We start from the raw sequence: 15359 nt of genomic DNA on the forward strand, positions 1-15359 counted from the left end.
AATGAGAAGGAACTGCTGGCATAACTGATATAGTACAGTAATTAAACTTGTGAGCTATGACCCTTGACATCCCCCAACAAAGCCAGCATGTCAGCCTTAGCACACCATTTGTAATATTAGGAGTGATAATATTTGACCAGTTTAGAGGGCTGTTGAACAGGTTTGAGTTACATGAAATATTCCTAGCAATAAGAAAAAAGGATTGTATGAATACTAACCATATATTCCTCTAGTCGCATCTTCAGTGGATGGCCAATTAGATTTTCAGTATTGCTGGCATATTCCTTAAGGAATCGGGGATGTGTCTTGAACCAGCCAGCCTGATTGCTGGCTGATCTCTCCATCGGGGTTGATCCTGGCCAAAGGATACCCTGCATTGCTTCAGATCTAATACGATGTTCTCTGGGCTTTCGGACAGAACCCTACTTTGGACCCCTCACTGGGGTACCCTGAGTTTTATCCCAGATTTGGGGGGGGATGGGGCATTCACCCCCCACCCCGTTTTACACTATGGATCTAACCCAATGTCTTTTCTCACCAAAAGTTGTGACAGCTGCTATGAGGAGGACAAAACCTCCCAGAAAGGACCAGTACATCTGCAGGCAAATTCCTCCACGCCCTGAGTACGATAACTGAGTAATTCCACAGCAAGACCATAAACGAATCATAAATAAGCTTATGTCTGCTTTCCTCCGAGCAGCCACAACATACAGTGTGGGTGGGGCGACTGCTTCCTTGGCTGCACTGCCTGCTAGACACGCAGCTGGCCTTTATGCCTGGCTGGTGGACCCCACAGAAGACTGGCACTGCAAGGTCTGCCACCAGAGCATCACCCACCCACCAGGGCCCTAATTGGCCCAATCAAATTTTAAATTTTGCAAGGCAATTCTGCCAGCCCCTGTGGACAGCTGATGCCTATGCTGATGTCAGCCAACCATGATTGCCTCTTCTCCCTTGTACTCCAACAAATGTGCTGGACTTCAATCACCGCCACCATTTGAGTTATGGTATTCGGTCTTTCAAGGCATTTGTTCTTCACTGAAAGCTGCAAACAAATGAAAGTATACAATGCCAGGTCAGGTTATCATTTTTACTTCCATAAAATGTCTCAGTTTTCATCCTCTATACATCACTTTCCCCTGTGATCCTGTCATAATTCATCAGGAAGTTTTAACTGAAGGTCACTCAAGTACATTTAAAGATCTCAGGATTTCCTTAGGCCTTGAGTTTCAAAGAAAGTTGAACCTTTGGAAGAAAAGACCTCCTGTATGTAAACTTTTGCAGCTTGTCAAGGGGAAGCAGAAGGGCAGAGAAGTCTAGGGACATTTGAACTAATTTTACTGGAATATTCTATGTATTTTAGTACATGAATGACATTAGATATTAAAAACAATAAACCTTTCAACTGCTTAAAGTTGAGTTTGTGATGCAAATTTTTAAACAGATTATCTATTAAGCTTATTAGCATGGTATGTTTATCACAGAATTGTAAGATGCTTTGAATTTTGTAGATGAAGGGGAACATAGTTGTGTTGTTAAACAAATGAAGTCATTTTCATAGCTTCACCATTAAGAAAGAAAATGCCAAGTATTGCATTTGCTAAGTATGCCCAGCACATGTTTCATTTGCAAACAAATTCAGCACTCTGCGGGCCTTTCAATGTCCTTGATAATGATGGAAGCTTTGCACATTCCAAAGGGGTTCTTGAAAGTCAGAAACTGCAAGACTCTCAGTAGAATGGCATGCATCTGATATTCTCTTCAGAGGTAAAATTATTCATGACTGTTGTGATTGAGATAAAGCAAGTTCATTTAATAGCACTGTGTCCTAAAAGCTTAAAATACAACATCAAATTAAAGGGAACCAGCATTAAAAAGGTGATTGGTCAGAACATTGTGCGGTATTGGGCAGAATTCTGAACATTTGAGAAAGGCAAATGCTTGATAAAGCTCTTGAATTGTGCTAGTGAAGGCAATCAAGGGAGGGGGTTGTAATAAATTATTACTGTTTTCACAGCTCATCACCAAACTTACAGGTTTCACTATGCAGTAAGGTGAGTGTAACCTTCTTGGAGATATTTACAATTAAATTATAAGCCAATTTAAGGTCATTCTGGCTTTTTAAAATCCTCAGTACAAAGCAAAACTAAATGGTTTGTTCAACACCCATGGTTTGAATAAGGCTTCATAAAATTTGCATGCAAGATTTTCGGAAATCATCACAGGATTCAAATACATTGTACATATGTGTAGCATTTCCCCCTGGTTAAGCTACTTGAAAGGGTGCAATCAACAAACGCTGCTATTCTCCATTAACATGGTTCAGTTTCAAGTGCTAGCACCGGTGGCTTAGCTCCTGCCAATCCAGGCATATAGGGAATCTTTTGTACAGGATAAGCCAGAAGTTGTACAACCACTACCAAAGTAGCTACTATTGGTTTTGTCAGGGATTGCAAATCTGTGACTGAGCTCAGACCTAGCCAGGAGTTGTTGCATCTGCTCAGATTTGTCACACCAACCTGCTCAACTCTTGCATAGGCATTGAACCATGTGTTATCCAACCTGCTAGTGTTGAATGTGGTCTTAGTAGTTATTTTGTGCTGCAGAAATGGGGAATTTCAGAAATGAGCTTGTCTAGTTTAGAAATATCTGAGCCTTTACATTCCTGAGCCCAGTCCTGCCTGAATTTCACCTTGGTTCGTAATGGTTTGGTGCCAGCGTCTTCTCTGCTCCACACTTTCACAAACTTAACGGATTATGATGGAAAGGAGAATAGCAGCCAAGGCAAAAGACAAAGACTGTTCTTGTCCTATTTCTGCTTATGTGAAGTCTTAAAAGAACAGTACTAGTAGTTCTAGGTGGCCATGAATTTTAAAACTACAGTGCTTAGAATTAAGTCCTGGCTTATTTATTCTAAGGCCTAACTTTGTACTAATTGCTTCTGAGCATGCTCAGAACTGCCATTACTGACTCTGGGAACTATAGCTTTTATTCTTTAGTCTTGGAACAGTAGTTCTAACTCATTTATCAGGAAGCATAAAAACAATACTATGGACTTTAAGTAATGGTGGGTCAAATATGTGGAGAGCTGTAAAATTGGATAAGTCATTTTTACTAGTGATCTTGGCTGCCTTTCCAGACATAGGCATGTAGCTGGCGGGTGGCGTAGTAGGGAAATTGACATATGAAAAGGCTGACGATCATGGATCAGTTCCAAAATTGTATCTTTGAAGAATTTTAGGAAAAGTCTGTTTACCAAGAATTCTCTCAGAAAAGGCTTAGAAAGACCTGGGGCATTTTTTATTTAATTTGGAAGATTTCACCTGCCATCAATTGCACTATGTAATTAGGTGTAGTTAACACTGTAAAGTTTTTGAATGCTATTTAAATTACTGGTAATCATTTGTACTAGTAAGCCTACAGTGATCTTGAGGTATCTCTTAGTCACAGCATCAGTGTAGTAAACTGAAGGCCTAGTGGATAGTCACTATTTTTCTTGTGTCATCCTCACCTTGCACACATGTAAATTATCTCTTCATTAAGCAAATAATCTGTCCCCCGCTCTTCCCACTCAGTTGGTTCTGCTGTTGAAAACAAAGTTTATATGTGGCGGATATTAACATAAATACATTACTACCACTATTATCTGTTAGTATATTCAGTACATTTTTGCTTAATATGCCTGGGCCTAAATCCTGGTTTGCAGCAATATTGTCTAATTTGATGTGCTTATCTATTGTGTAGATGGTAAGGAATATAAACAAATCTGCCTGAAACAAATTTTGAGATTCCTTAAGCATTGTATTTTGCTTTCCTAATATCTCACACCCCATAAAATATGTACAAATGTGCTTATGACCCATCAGTATCATAGCCATAGAATTTGCAGATTTATATTTATCAGGGCAGCCTTGTTCCTTTTCTTAGCTAGTAGCTAGACATTTCTCAAATGCTCCTTGATTTGCTCCCAGATATCAAGAAAGAGGGATATAAATATAGAACTCTACCTGGAGCTACACTCTGTATCAAAGAGAAAAAGTCAAGAGATGATACCGAAGTTCACTGGGCTGTGACCTGGAAATATGTTTCATGGTATTAGTAATTCTCACCTCAGTTGAGACGTTAGATTAAAGGCCCTCAAATTCTTCTCCAGTTTAGATTAAAATCCAAGATGCAGAATACTTTTTGGCATATTTCCTGGCAGAGGGGGAAAGTGCTGCCAGATTTATTTCTAATGTTTTGGGAAAAGAACCTGGATCATTCCCAGAGTAATCTGATGTGAGCTCTACCTTCTCTATTCATGGTCCCTAGGCAATATTCTCTAGAAGAAAACATCTTGGTTTTATTTTGTCACTTTTTTTTGTTTGAAAGGTTTCGCTTATATCTCTGTACTCAGTTGTCCTTGGGCTATTCAGTTCTTTTCAGGATTTATTACATTCAGTTGCTATGGTAGTATTGTCTAATTCCTGCCCACACAATGGAACATCTGTATTTTCAAACAAAGAGTCAACCACTTAGTGGTTGCAGCAATGGACAGTTTAGCACAGGTTGTGGGATATTGTGGGGATTTGTGAGCACTCAGTCTTCTCCTTCATAATTTCATAGATAGATCCATAATATGTTTCCACAGTAGATCTGTTGAAGAATCCAGTCCTTTTAGCATATTGGCTGATGTTTCCAGGCAAGTTCCAATCAGCAGCGGCAACGGGTGGCAACAGCCCTCCAATACCTCTTTCTCCTGTTTGATGAGGCATTATTTACTTGGGAAGGCAGTTCCTGGAAAAAGACAGAGAGGGCAAGAGAAATGCAGTTTTTTATCTGTGCAGAACTGAAGCCTGCTTCACATAATGCTGGGCTCATGTTGAGCTTCCAGCCCACGCATCCAAGCAGTTTATCTCTTTCATAACATGTCCAATTTCCAGCTCATCATGTACTTAATGGAGATGTGCCTCACCATAGAATAAAGGCTCATTGTCTTCTACATCATCATGAGTTCAGAATGTGTCTGAATCTGCCCTAAAAAGATGATCAATAGCCAATCAGTCTGCCTTCTATTTGCATAGTGCCAACAATGCATTTAAATGTTCTGAGGCAATTATTTTTATGAACATTTGAATATAGAGTTCCTAATGCAATGGGGCTTGCTTTTCTTATCCAAACAGAATATACTTCAAAAACTTCTTTTTTAAAAACAAACATGGATTTTTTCAAAGGTGGATTCAATTCCACTAAAAATGCCAGAAAAACACAAGGTCATTTTAAAGCATAAATTTCAGTTCATGTTTTCCTTCAGTGCACACCTTAATGAAAATGGTGAGAGGTAGGCAGAGTTAAACTTCTACAATGAGAAAATATATTGAGCATTTTGGGGTCCCTCCCCACTCCATTATTTTGAATTCTGAGGTCTTATTCACATGTGCATGTAGTAGATTATTAAGTCATACTCTGTTGAATGTGTGGATGGACTCTGTTAAAATATATTGTTTATGGTGATGTCAGGCAAATAGTTCTGCATGATATTTGCCCTGTGACAGCCAATTCACACATAGAATCACACATAGGATTTTAGAGTTGCAAGGGACACCAAGGGTCATGTAGTCCAACCTCCTGCAATGTAGAATCTCAACTAAAGCATCTATGACAGATGGCCAGCCAACCGCTGCTTAACAGCCTCCCATGAAGAAGAATCCATCACCTTCCAAGGGGGCTGTTGAATAGCTCTTACCATAAGAAAGTTCTTCCTGATGTTTAGTCAGAGTAGTCTTTCTTGTAACTTGAAGTCATTGGTTCAGGTCTTAGCTTCCAGAGCAGGTGAAAGCAAGGTTGCTTGATCCTCCTTTAGATATTTGAAGATGGCTATTATATCTCCTCTCAGTGTCCTCCTCTCCAGGCTAAACATATCCAACGCCCTCAACCATTCCTCATCAGGCTTGTTTTCCAGATCCTTGATCATCTTGGTTGCCTTCCTCTGCACATATTCCAGCTTGTTGATATCCTACTTAAATTGTGGTGCCCAGAATTGGACACAGTATTCTGGGTGTGGTCTGACCAAGACAGAATAGAGTGGTACTATTATTTCCCTTGATCTGATCATTATACTTCTGTTGATGCAGCCTAGAATAGCATTAGGTATTGTTTGTTTGTTTGTTTGTTTGTTTGTTTGTTTGCTACTGCATCTCACTGTTGCTAGGGTTGCCATACATCCGGGAAAACCTTGACATGTCCTTTGGGGTGGCAACATGCCCATCGGGGTGGATTTTTACATTTTAAATGAAATGTCCAGTTTTGGGGGGGGGGTTGGATTCAGGCGGCTTGATCTCTGGCTACTCTGCGCATAGCAGCCGCTGCCAGCCTGAGCTGGGGAAAGAGTCACATGGGTGCTTTGCATACAGTGACCGCTGCCAACCCAAGGTGGGGAAAGAGATGTGCGGGCTGGCAGTGGCTCAGGCTGTCCTCTTTTTTGCTCTTTAACATATGGCAACCGTACTGTTGACTCAAGTTAAGCTTGTGGTCTACTCAGACCACTAGATCCTTTTCACATGTACTACTGGCAAGCCAAGTGTCCCCATCTTATATTTGTGCAGCTAGTTCTTCCTGCCCAAGTGGAGAACTTTACATTTGTTGCTATTTAAAATCATTTTGTTATCTGGAGCCCTGTTCTCCAATCTGTTAAAGGCATCTTGAATTCCAAAGCTGTGTGTATACTTGAGACAGCCATTACATGTGCATATATGACATCTTCATGAATAGGAGTTTGGAGAGTGTGCAAGGACAGGAAAACAAACTAGTAATTCACATTGGGGGAAGACATCTGTTGTGTACAGCAGTGTACAAGCATGACTTGAAAAGCAGTGGTGGGAAATGATGCTGCGTTTTAAGCTGCTAATGTGTCAGTAGCCTTAAATTGGCGCAACTGGACATTAGGGCCAAAGGCTTAATGGAAAAGGTGGATTACAGGAAGGTCCTCTGGAAGGCAATTCCAAACATACAGGACAGCAAGGGAGAAAGGACAGTCTTTTTGAGAAACCAGGAAATATAGCTGAAAGAGTATAGCTGAATGGCAAGCATTATTAGGATACAAAAGTAGAAAGATTGCTTGCGGTGGCAGGGGGGGTGCTTGTGCTGGAAGGAAAGTGTGTCATGTGACCAGAGTGACAAGTGAGGTTAGGGATTTTGGCAGCAAAGTGCTAGATAAATGAGAAAATACTAAGGTAGACCAGAGAGCATAAGTTTGCGTGTGTAGTTTGTGTTAGAAATGACCAGAATGTGGGTGAAGCTTTTTGCCATATGTAGGGAGTGGATTTGACTTTTAAAGCAAACTCATCTGGTTCTTTTGAGATTTTGACAGTGTAACATAGCAAACATTAAGTTGCAATAACAACCATTTTAGTCCTTTATTAATGCTGTATCTTTCCCAGATGTAAGCATAACATCCCTTCTTCTCCCAGATCACTGTAGGGAAAATAAAGTGGCTTCTTACAATAAGGAAATTGGCCTTCACTGCTATATAGTGAAGCATAGCTACATTTTCAACATTAACTAGAATATGTTCAGTCTCTGGTGAGACACAAGGTATTTTCTCCCCTACACATAGTCATATCACAAACTTTATTCATTCAAATCTGGAAGCTGCTTTGTAGTGTTTGGTTACAGGCTTAGGCTTTTACTTTTGGTGATTTAGATGTCAAAGTATTTTTAGATGCAATCCATAAGGCATTCATCATTGGGTAATTATAGCCTTGCTGATTGACAAGCGGTGTTGTGTTCAATGAAAGCCATGTTTCAGTGTACTGATCCTAGCTTTAGTCTTGAAGATTGACTGCTCAGTTCTAAATTCTCATGAGAAAGAATAAGTTAAAATGGTTTCATAGACTATGGTGTAGCAGGCGATATCTTTTAAAACATCTAAAGGGTTGTTTATCTCTAAACTTCAGTGATTTCTGTTGCATTCCCCCGGCCTGTATAATAATTTAATTTAATCATTCAGACTCTGATCTTTAAGCAGTTTCAGCATCACAACCTCCTACTCATTTCATTGACCCATTTGGATTGAGCTTTCTGTTGTCTCTTGGTTTAAGGCTGATCATCCTTTATCTTACAGCAGTTATTTATCTTAATATTGAGCAAAGTCAACAAGATGTGCATAGGAATTCTAGAGTGACTTCTGCGTCTTTCACTCAGTCAAGGCACCAGGAGCCCCAATCTGTCTGTTCTAGATCAGCCATCCCCAACCTGATTTTCTCCAGATGTTTTGGCTTCCCAATTCCTATCAGCCCCAACCAGGATAGCCAGGTGTGAAGGATGATGGGAGTTGTAGCCCATAAGCATCACTTGGGTAAAGGCTTTTCTAGATAACACTGTTACAAGGCTCAGTATCTGATCTTCACCTGAGCTGAACTTGCACATTCCCCCCTCCTTTCCCCCTCCTTCCTATTTTCTGGGGTGTGTGGTGGAGACTAGCTGCCATTCTCCTTGCCTTAGCTTGCACAGTCAATGGATTCACTTGTGGGGTTGGTACGGATGGTATGTCTGCTTTTGTCTTTCCATGAGCACCAAAAGAAGCACACAAACAAGTGAATTTTAGAATGCAACCTTGGTAGAAACTCTTTTACAAAATAGCACTATATTCCTATCTAATGCAATATGTAATGCACTAAAAGCACTTATACAGGGAACACATATTCTTACTAGCTAGAATTGAGAACCATGTAAACTATGCAGGATTTTAGATGACATGAGTCGGTGATGCCATATAAAGACATTTCCAACACACAGTTGGCAGCTTTTGTAGCAATGTCATGGAACCTGTCTCAATTCTTCATCCATAAAGAGATGAACAATGTAGCTGGTAGAGGGATTCCCTTACAGGCAACCACGGCCAGGGGTAGAATATATGATTATATAAGCTACTTCATGCAATGCTGCATCCATAATCTATCTATAATCGATCAATCAACCTTTAAACTCTCTTATTTACTCAGTTTAGTATAGTGCATGAATGCATTTTAGTATAATGCATGCATTGGGTGCAAAGTATCTGCTAATGGAGTGTTGAAAAGCTATGGCTGCAGTCCTGTAACACTTAGTTGGGAGTATGTCCCATTGGGGTTTTCTGAGTAGGATTTCACTATTAATTTAATATTGTTATAGCTGCCCTAGTAAATCTCCTTCCACCCATCACCTGACTGAAAGTAAAATAGCAAGAACATCATCATTTAAAACTCATTTTCCTTCATGCTTTCCTCCCTTTTACATTTACATATATTGCTTGCATTGTGGTACTGTGACTGCTATAAGAATTACACCTACTGTTAAAATTTACTATCTTTTTATCTGAAAAGTACTATATCGTCAAAATGAAGGAAAAGATCAAAATTAATTCTGCTTTCCTTACAAGGATTTCTCATTCTCATTTATTTGGAAGATTTTTTATTTTTTTTTTAATGGTAGAGATCAACTTAAAATAATTTCTACAATCAAATATAAAATGGGGAGTCTCTCTTTATTTTAATCCAGCAACCACAGAACAGGAAGAAGAGGGAGACTGGGTACAAAAGGTCTAGTTGGGCCACAGCTAGAGATCAATCAAACAGCTTATAGCAGCTGTATCACATCCATTCTGTCATGCTCATGATATTAGGTGTTGTCCTTGAAAGGCTGTTCCAGACCTCGCAGCGTAGAGCAGGAGGGTTTGTTTATTGCATAAACATCTCAAAAAAAAAAAAGTCAAAATGAGAGAAGCATAATAAGAAGAGAGACACAGCTAATGATCAAATATTTAAACAAGCTCAATGAGTCTCTAGTGAAAAGTCCAAATGTCAGTTTGCCAACTGGTGCACCTTGAGGGGAACAGCATACTTAAGGAATGATACAGCTATGAATACATTAGTGCTGTGCCAAAAACCGTCTTCCAGTTTCTTGAAAGTTTTATTCCCCTGTGAACATGGGCGTAGCTAGGATTTTTTTGGGGGGGGAAGGCTTTATGCTGGGGGCAGAATTGAGTTACCTGCAACACAGTTGGTCAGTTAGTTAAGTATTTTTATTTATGCTCCCCCCCCCCCGGCTACGCCCTTCCCAGTGAAAGAGCTTCCTCCCCCCCCCCCGCATTCTCATGGCTTTATAATTTTGTGGGGTGGTCCTTAGTTTACTTTCACATTGCAAAGATGGTGTGTGTGCCTGCCTCAATGAAACATTTATTCAGTGCTCTGACTACCTGCACTTCCTGACTGAGAATGCTCTGTGTGGAGACTTAGAAAGGAACATAGGAAGCGGCCGTTGTATATTGAGTCAGATCATTGGTCCATCTAGCTCAGTATTGTCCCCTCTGATTGGCAATGGCTCTCCAAAGATTCCATCAGGGTTGTTGCCAGGCCCTACCAGGAGAAGCCAGGGATTGAACCTGGGACCTTCTGCATGCAAGGCAGATGTTCTACCACTGCCCTTACCTCATTACATCTTACTCTGGGCTTTGGTTGAAGCATAAGCACCCAGGCAGACTTTGGAGTGCAGGCCACTAGAGTTATGATTTATAGACTCCCGGAAACACCCTTGAAAGCCCCGGTCAGCAATCCGGCTGACTGCAGCTCTTTGAGCCACTTGAAGTTTCTGAGTCCTTTTCAAAGGTAGCCCCACATAAAGATGGCTACAGTAATCCAAACAAGAGTGAGTCACTGTGGCCAAACCATCTCATGGAACGGGTGCAGCTGGCGAACAAGCGTTAACTGTGCAAATGCACTCCTGGCCACTGCAGAGACGTGGGCATGCATCATAAAATCATAGAATTGTAGAGTTGGAAGGGATCCCATGGATTATCTAGTCCAATGCCCTGCAGTGCAGGAATCTAAACTAAAGCATCCATGACAGATAGCCATCCAACTTCTGCTTATAAACCTCCAAAGAACCTCCAAGTCCACAACCTCCCAATGGGGACTCAGGGATGAGTCCAGGAACATGCTGTGTCTTCAGCAGTAGTGTTATCCCTCTTCCCTGTTCTGCCTTCCAGCTGACCAGGAGTGCCATATCTGTCCTATAACCAGGACTGAAACCAGACTGAAACCTAGTTCATCAGTCTCCTTCAGAAACACCAAACACTCCAGCACCTTGCACAAAAATGGGATATTGGAGACTGGGTGATAATTATCCAATATGGTGGGATTCAGGGAGGGCTTTTTCAGTAGAAGTCTTATAACTGCTTCCTTTAGGCACATTAGAAGGAATAAGTATGGTTGTGCTTACCCAGAATTAGTGCCCGAACTAGAAATTTTGCCAATGTTTTATGGCAGTGCTGATGGAGATGATAGAAAGGGAAAAATTGTGGGCTATACAATGTGAGCCACTGAACAGTGAGAGTCTTCTCCTGAGCCGATGTCAGTAAATAATAATATATTCAATGCTAAAGAGAGCATTTTCAAAGACAGATGGCACTCATATATATGCACCCCTTGAAAGGAAACCACTTATGATTTAATCAGGTTTCAGTGTTTTACTTTAAATGTAGGAAACATAAATTAAACACAGTCTGCATCTCATGCTTCATTTGTCAGCCCCGACAACACATATATAATACATTAAAGACCAAATAATTCTTTGCAGCATGCAATTAGAAGGTAGAATTTAAAGAGGTTTCAAGTAAGCCCAGAAAGTGTATGTCAAGGGAGCAGGGTTTAGATTGAGTTGGAGTGTGAGCCAGGCACAGGTTCCAGGGATGCAAGACCATATACTCCTAGTTGCAGTTCATGATCCTGCAAATAAAAGCAGGTCAAACATAAGTTAAATTTCAGCTAGGTAGATTCAGATTAAGTTAAATCAAGTAAAACAGGTAAAAATCAAAAAGGCAAACAGTGCACCCAGCCAATTTAATTTAAGAAACTTGGTGGGCTATTCTATCACCCCCGTGTCTGGCTGAAGCCAAAGCAAATGGCCAGTTGCAAAGGATGAAAGCGTCACACCCTCTCCCTGTCCCCGAGGAGCTGTGCCAGGCTGCAACCACCGCTTCCTTAAAAGGTAAGCAGTTTTCCAGCCACCTCAAATGATGCTTGCTCATTTGTACATTAAGTGAAAGTGTATTTCTATACGAAACACAGAAAGGGTTTAGGTCAGTGGTGCCCAAACTTTTTTCAAGGAGGGCCAGATTTGATGAAGTGAAGGGCCGTGAGGGCCAACCAAAGTTGTTGCGCTTTTTTTAGGATTGAAATTGTTGAGCTTTTTTTTTTTTAGGGTTGAAGTTGTTGAGGGTTTTTTTGAGGATTTTACCCCATAAACTGCCGAAGGGGCCGGATTAGGCCCCCGAAACTTTGGACATGTCTGTGGTAGAGCCTTTGGCCAACAAGGGAATCAAAGGTGTGCTAAAGGTGGGAAAGGAGATTGCAGAGGAGCTGAACGGATTATTTGCATCTGTCTTCAGAGCAGAAGACTCGCGAGTAACATAAAAGTAATAAGGTGAAACAGGAGAGATGCAAGCCGGGAAGGGCGATGGAAGGGCCCGGCCGGGCGGCGACTCACCTCGCAGGCGGTGCGCCATCCCTTTGGCCCAGGCGAGGCGGCGGCGGCGGCTGCTCGGCGACCTCCTCGCCCGTCTCCTCGTGAGGGAAACGTGGCGTCGGTGCGCCTCCGGCGGAGCAAGGCCGCTGGCCTTCGCCTTCCCCTCCGCCTTCCTCCTTTTTGTCGCGCCGCCGGCACCTCCGCTGCCTCCCGCTCTCGGCGGGCCCTCCCGGGCGTCGGGCTCCGAGAGCGAAGGCGCCCCTCCTCGGCCCCACTCCACCACGCCCATCTGCAGCACGGGCCCCACTGTGCGCTCCCCCCAGCCGCCCTGGCCGCTTCGCCCGCCTCCTCCTCGGGCTCGAAGCCCAGGTTATCCTGGCTCCAGGCCTGCCTCAAGCAAGATGAGAGCGGTGGCGACGGCGAGCAAGACGAAGGAGGAGGAGGAGGGGAAGGAGAAGAAGCGCCGATGACTCCTCCGCCGTCGCCGCTGCTGCCCGGTGGGTCCCGCAGCCGCCCCAGCTCCAGATGCTCCAGGCCGCCGGGAGGGCAAAGTCCCGCCATGGCCCCCCGACCCTGGATGAAGGCCGCCGCCACCTCAGAAATTTTCTCTCAGGCCGGCCGAGTATCGGCGCGGGAAGGGAGCACCTTCGCTTTCTCCACCGCCCGCCTTCCAGCCCCCCATCCCCGCCCACAGCGCGCCGCCTCGCAGGGGGAAGCGGGCAGGCCGGGCTGGCGGCTACACGGGCCACATGACGAGGTCTGGCGGGCTGTATTCGGCCCGCAGGCCTTGTGTTTGACACCCGTGGTTTAGGTATTAGAATAACTGAAAGCAAACATTTTTAGGTACTTAAAATTTTGTTCCATTGTTAGGCAGCAGTAGAACAGCATTTCTGTATACAGTACTTAGGCTGCCATCTGGGAACTTTATTTCTGCAAACAGCAGAAATTAGACCACCTCATGCTTTTTCCTACATCTACTATGTTGCTGATCAAAATGTAATGCACAGTTCAGGAAACTATGTATCAAATCTCTTTTAGCAATTTGCAACCCAGAATTGTGCTGCAAACTAAGGCTTACATCTGGTTTAAACTTGTTCTTTTGATATTTAAAATTGGCTCTGCTATTTTGACCTCATTCTCTTTATTACTGTACGCAGACTTCTTTTCCCTGTAATGCTACATCTTAAATCATAAAAGATTTGCGTTGAAGACAGATGCACTATGAATATGTCAGTGTGAATAGGTTGCCAGTTCCCCTTTTATATTAAAACCACTTAATTTGACCAGATCAGTTGCTAATATGTCATTCCTGCTACTCTGGGCTCAGTAGCCACTGTTTTCTTTGCTCCATATACTCTGGCTAGAAAACAAAGTGCTCCCCAGTGGGATGGGTGCCTGCAACAATCAGGAACCTGGCTGCAGGCCACTTTTTTTGCCCAGCCAAAGAAGAACAAGGCATCATTAGTAGTATATAAAATAATGATGACTGCTTTGAGTTCTCTTTTTATGTTCAGCTATCAGTTATTTGGCCTGCGAATGAAAGGCCTGAGTCATACATTTGCAGTGGAATAGCTGCACGAAGAAGGAAGTACAGTGGTACCTCGGGTTACATACGCTTCAGGTTACATACGCTTCAGGTTACAGACTCCGCTAACCCAGAAATAGTACCTCGGGTTAAGAACTTTGCTTCAGGATGAGAATAGAAATCGTGTGGTGGTGGCGCGGTGGCAGCGGGAGGCCCCATTAGCTAAAGTGGTGCTTCAGGTTAAGAACAGTTTCAGGTTAAGAACGGACCTCCAGAACAAATTAAGTACTTAACCCGAGGTACCACTGTACCTGAGTGTAGTTCAACATGGAGCCCTGAATGATGGTGTAAATTGGCTCTCTGGATGGTTGTGGAAGTTTTGAGCATGCTATCAATATCCATATTTGCCCTGAGGAATATTGGAGTATCTGAAATCTGTTTTCTGTAATTCATGCCCCCCCCCTTTTTGGGGGGAAGTGTGAGTTATTTGGGGTCTCCTACTCTTGTAAGCTCGTATCTTACCCACAAAGTATTTTCAGGAAGCTTAGCAAAGTAACATAATGACATATTTTTACCAGAGTTGTATTTTTTTTCCTCTTCAACCAGCTCAAATTATTATTATGACATTTAAATTGCTCTGGGCTGGAACTTGGCAGATGTAGTTGTGAGCCCAGGACCAATTTACTTTTCCAATTTTTACACAAATTGGTTTGGATGTTTTTGTTAAACCAAGCACAGAGTCTTTTGCATGTGTTTGTTTTAGCCTCAGTATGGTATCAGGTTATTAAAACTGCTCTTCAAAATGAAGCAATGATATATTGTGTATCACCAGTAGCTCCGATTCAGAAATAAATAAAAATAGCTTGACAGAGATCCTTGTGTTGTCCCCCTCAATACTGTTTCATTGTTATCATTCTAGACTATGCAAGTTATTTGCTGTGATGGAAATAACAGTAAGAAATTTATTATGCTACAAAATATCCATCAAAGTTGTGAATGATAAGAGGAATTTTACAACTGGGACTTACAGTTTTTCAAAGCAACTACTTCAATTCTTGCTGTCTCATCCAAATGTTTTTTAAATGATTGCTTTAGATAACTCAGTCTGCAACAAGTGTGGTCTACTTAATACACAGTCTTAGGTATAGCTATGAAGTCTCAAATCAAAACCCTTGCTCAGCCAGGAAGCTCACTGATTGTTCATGGACAAGTCACTTGTCTTTACCCTACATGTTATAGGACTTATTACAAAACACGAGATGTAGTACAGTTGTACCTTGGTTTTCAAACAGCTTAGTTCCCAAACGTTTTGGCGCCCGAACGCTGCAAACCCAGAAGTGAGTGTTCTGGTTTT

General features: G+C 42.3%; 1 protein-coding gene and 1 long non-coding RNA gene across 11 annotated transcripts in view; one reads left to right on the forward strand and one right to left on the reverse strand.

Annotated features, from left to right (window-relative positions):
- The window catches only part of DMD (dystrophin), a 1009769-nt gene that overhangs the window by 281834 nt on the left and 712576 nt on the right, over nt 1–15359 (forward strand). The window lies entirely within an intron of this gene.
- LOC309340268 overlaps nt 10126–15359 on the reverse strand; it is a 32801-nt gene continuing 27567 nt past the window's right edge. Inside the window, exon 3 of the long non-coding RNA XR_014155912.1 lies at nt 10126–11741. This is a non-coding gene — a long non-coding RNA (uncharacterized lncRNA). The remainder of the gene's footprint in view (nt 11742–15359) is intronic.

Source organism: Podarcis erhardii, assembly GCF_964252035.2.
Source record: "Podarcis erhardii genome assembly, chromosome: 4".
In the NCBI taxonomy this organism is placed as follows: Eukaryota; Metazoa; Chordata; class Lepidosauria; order Squamata; family Lacertidae; genus Podarcis; species Podarcis erhardii.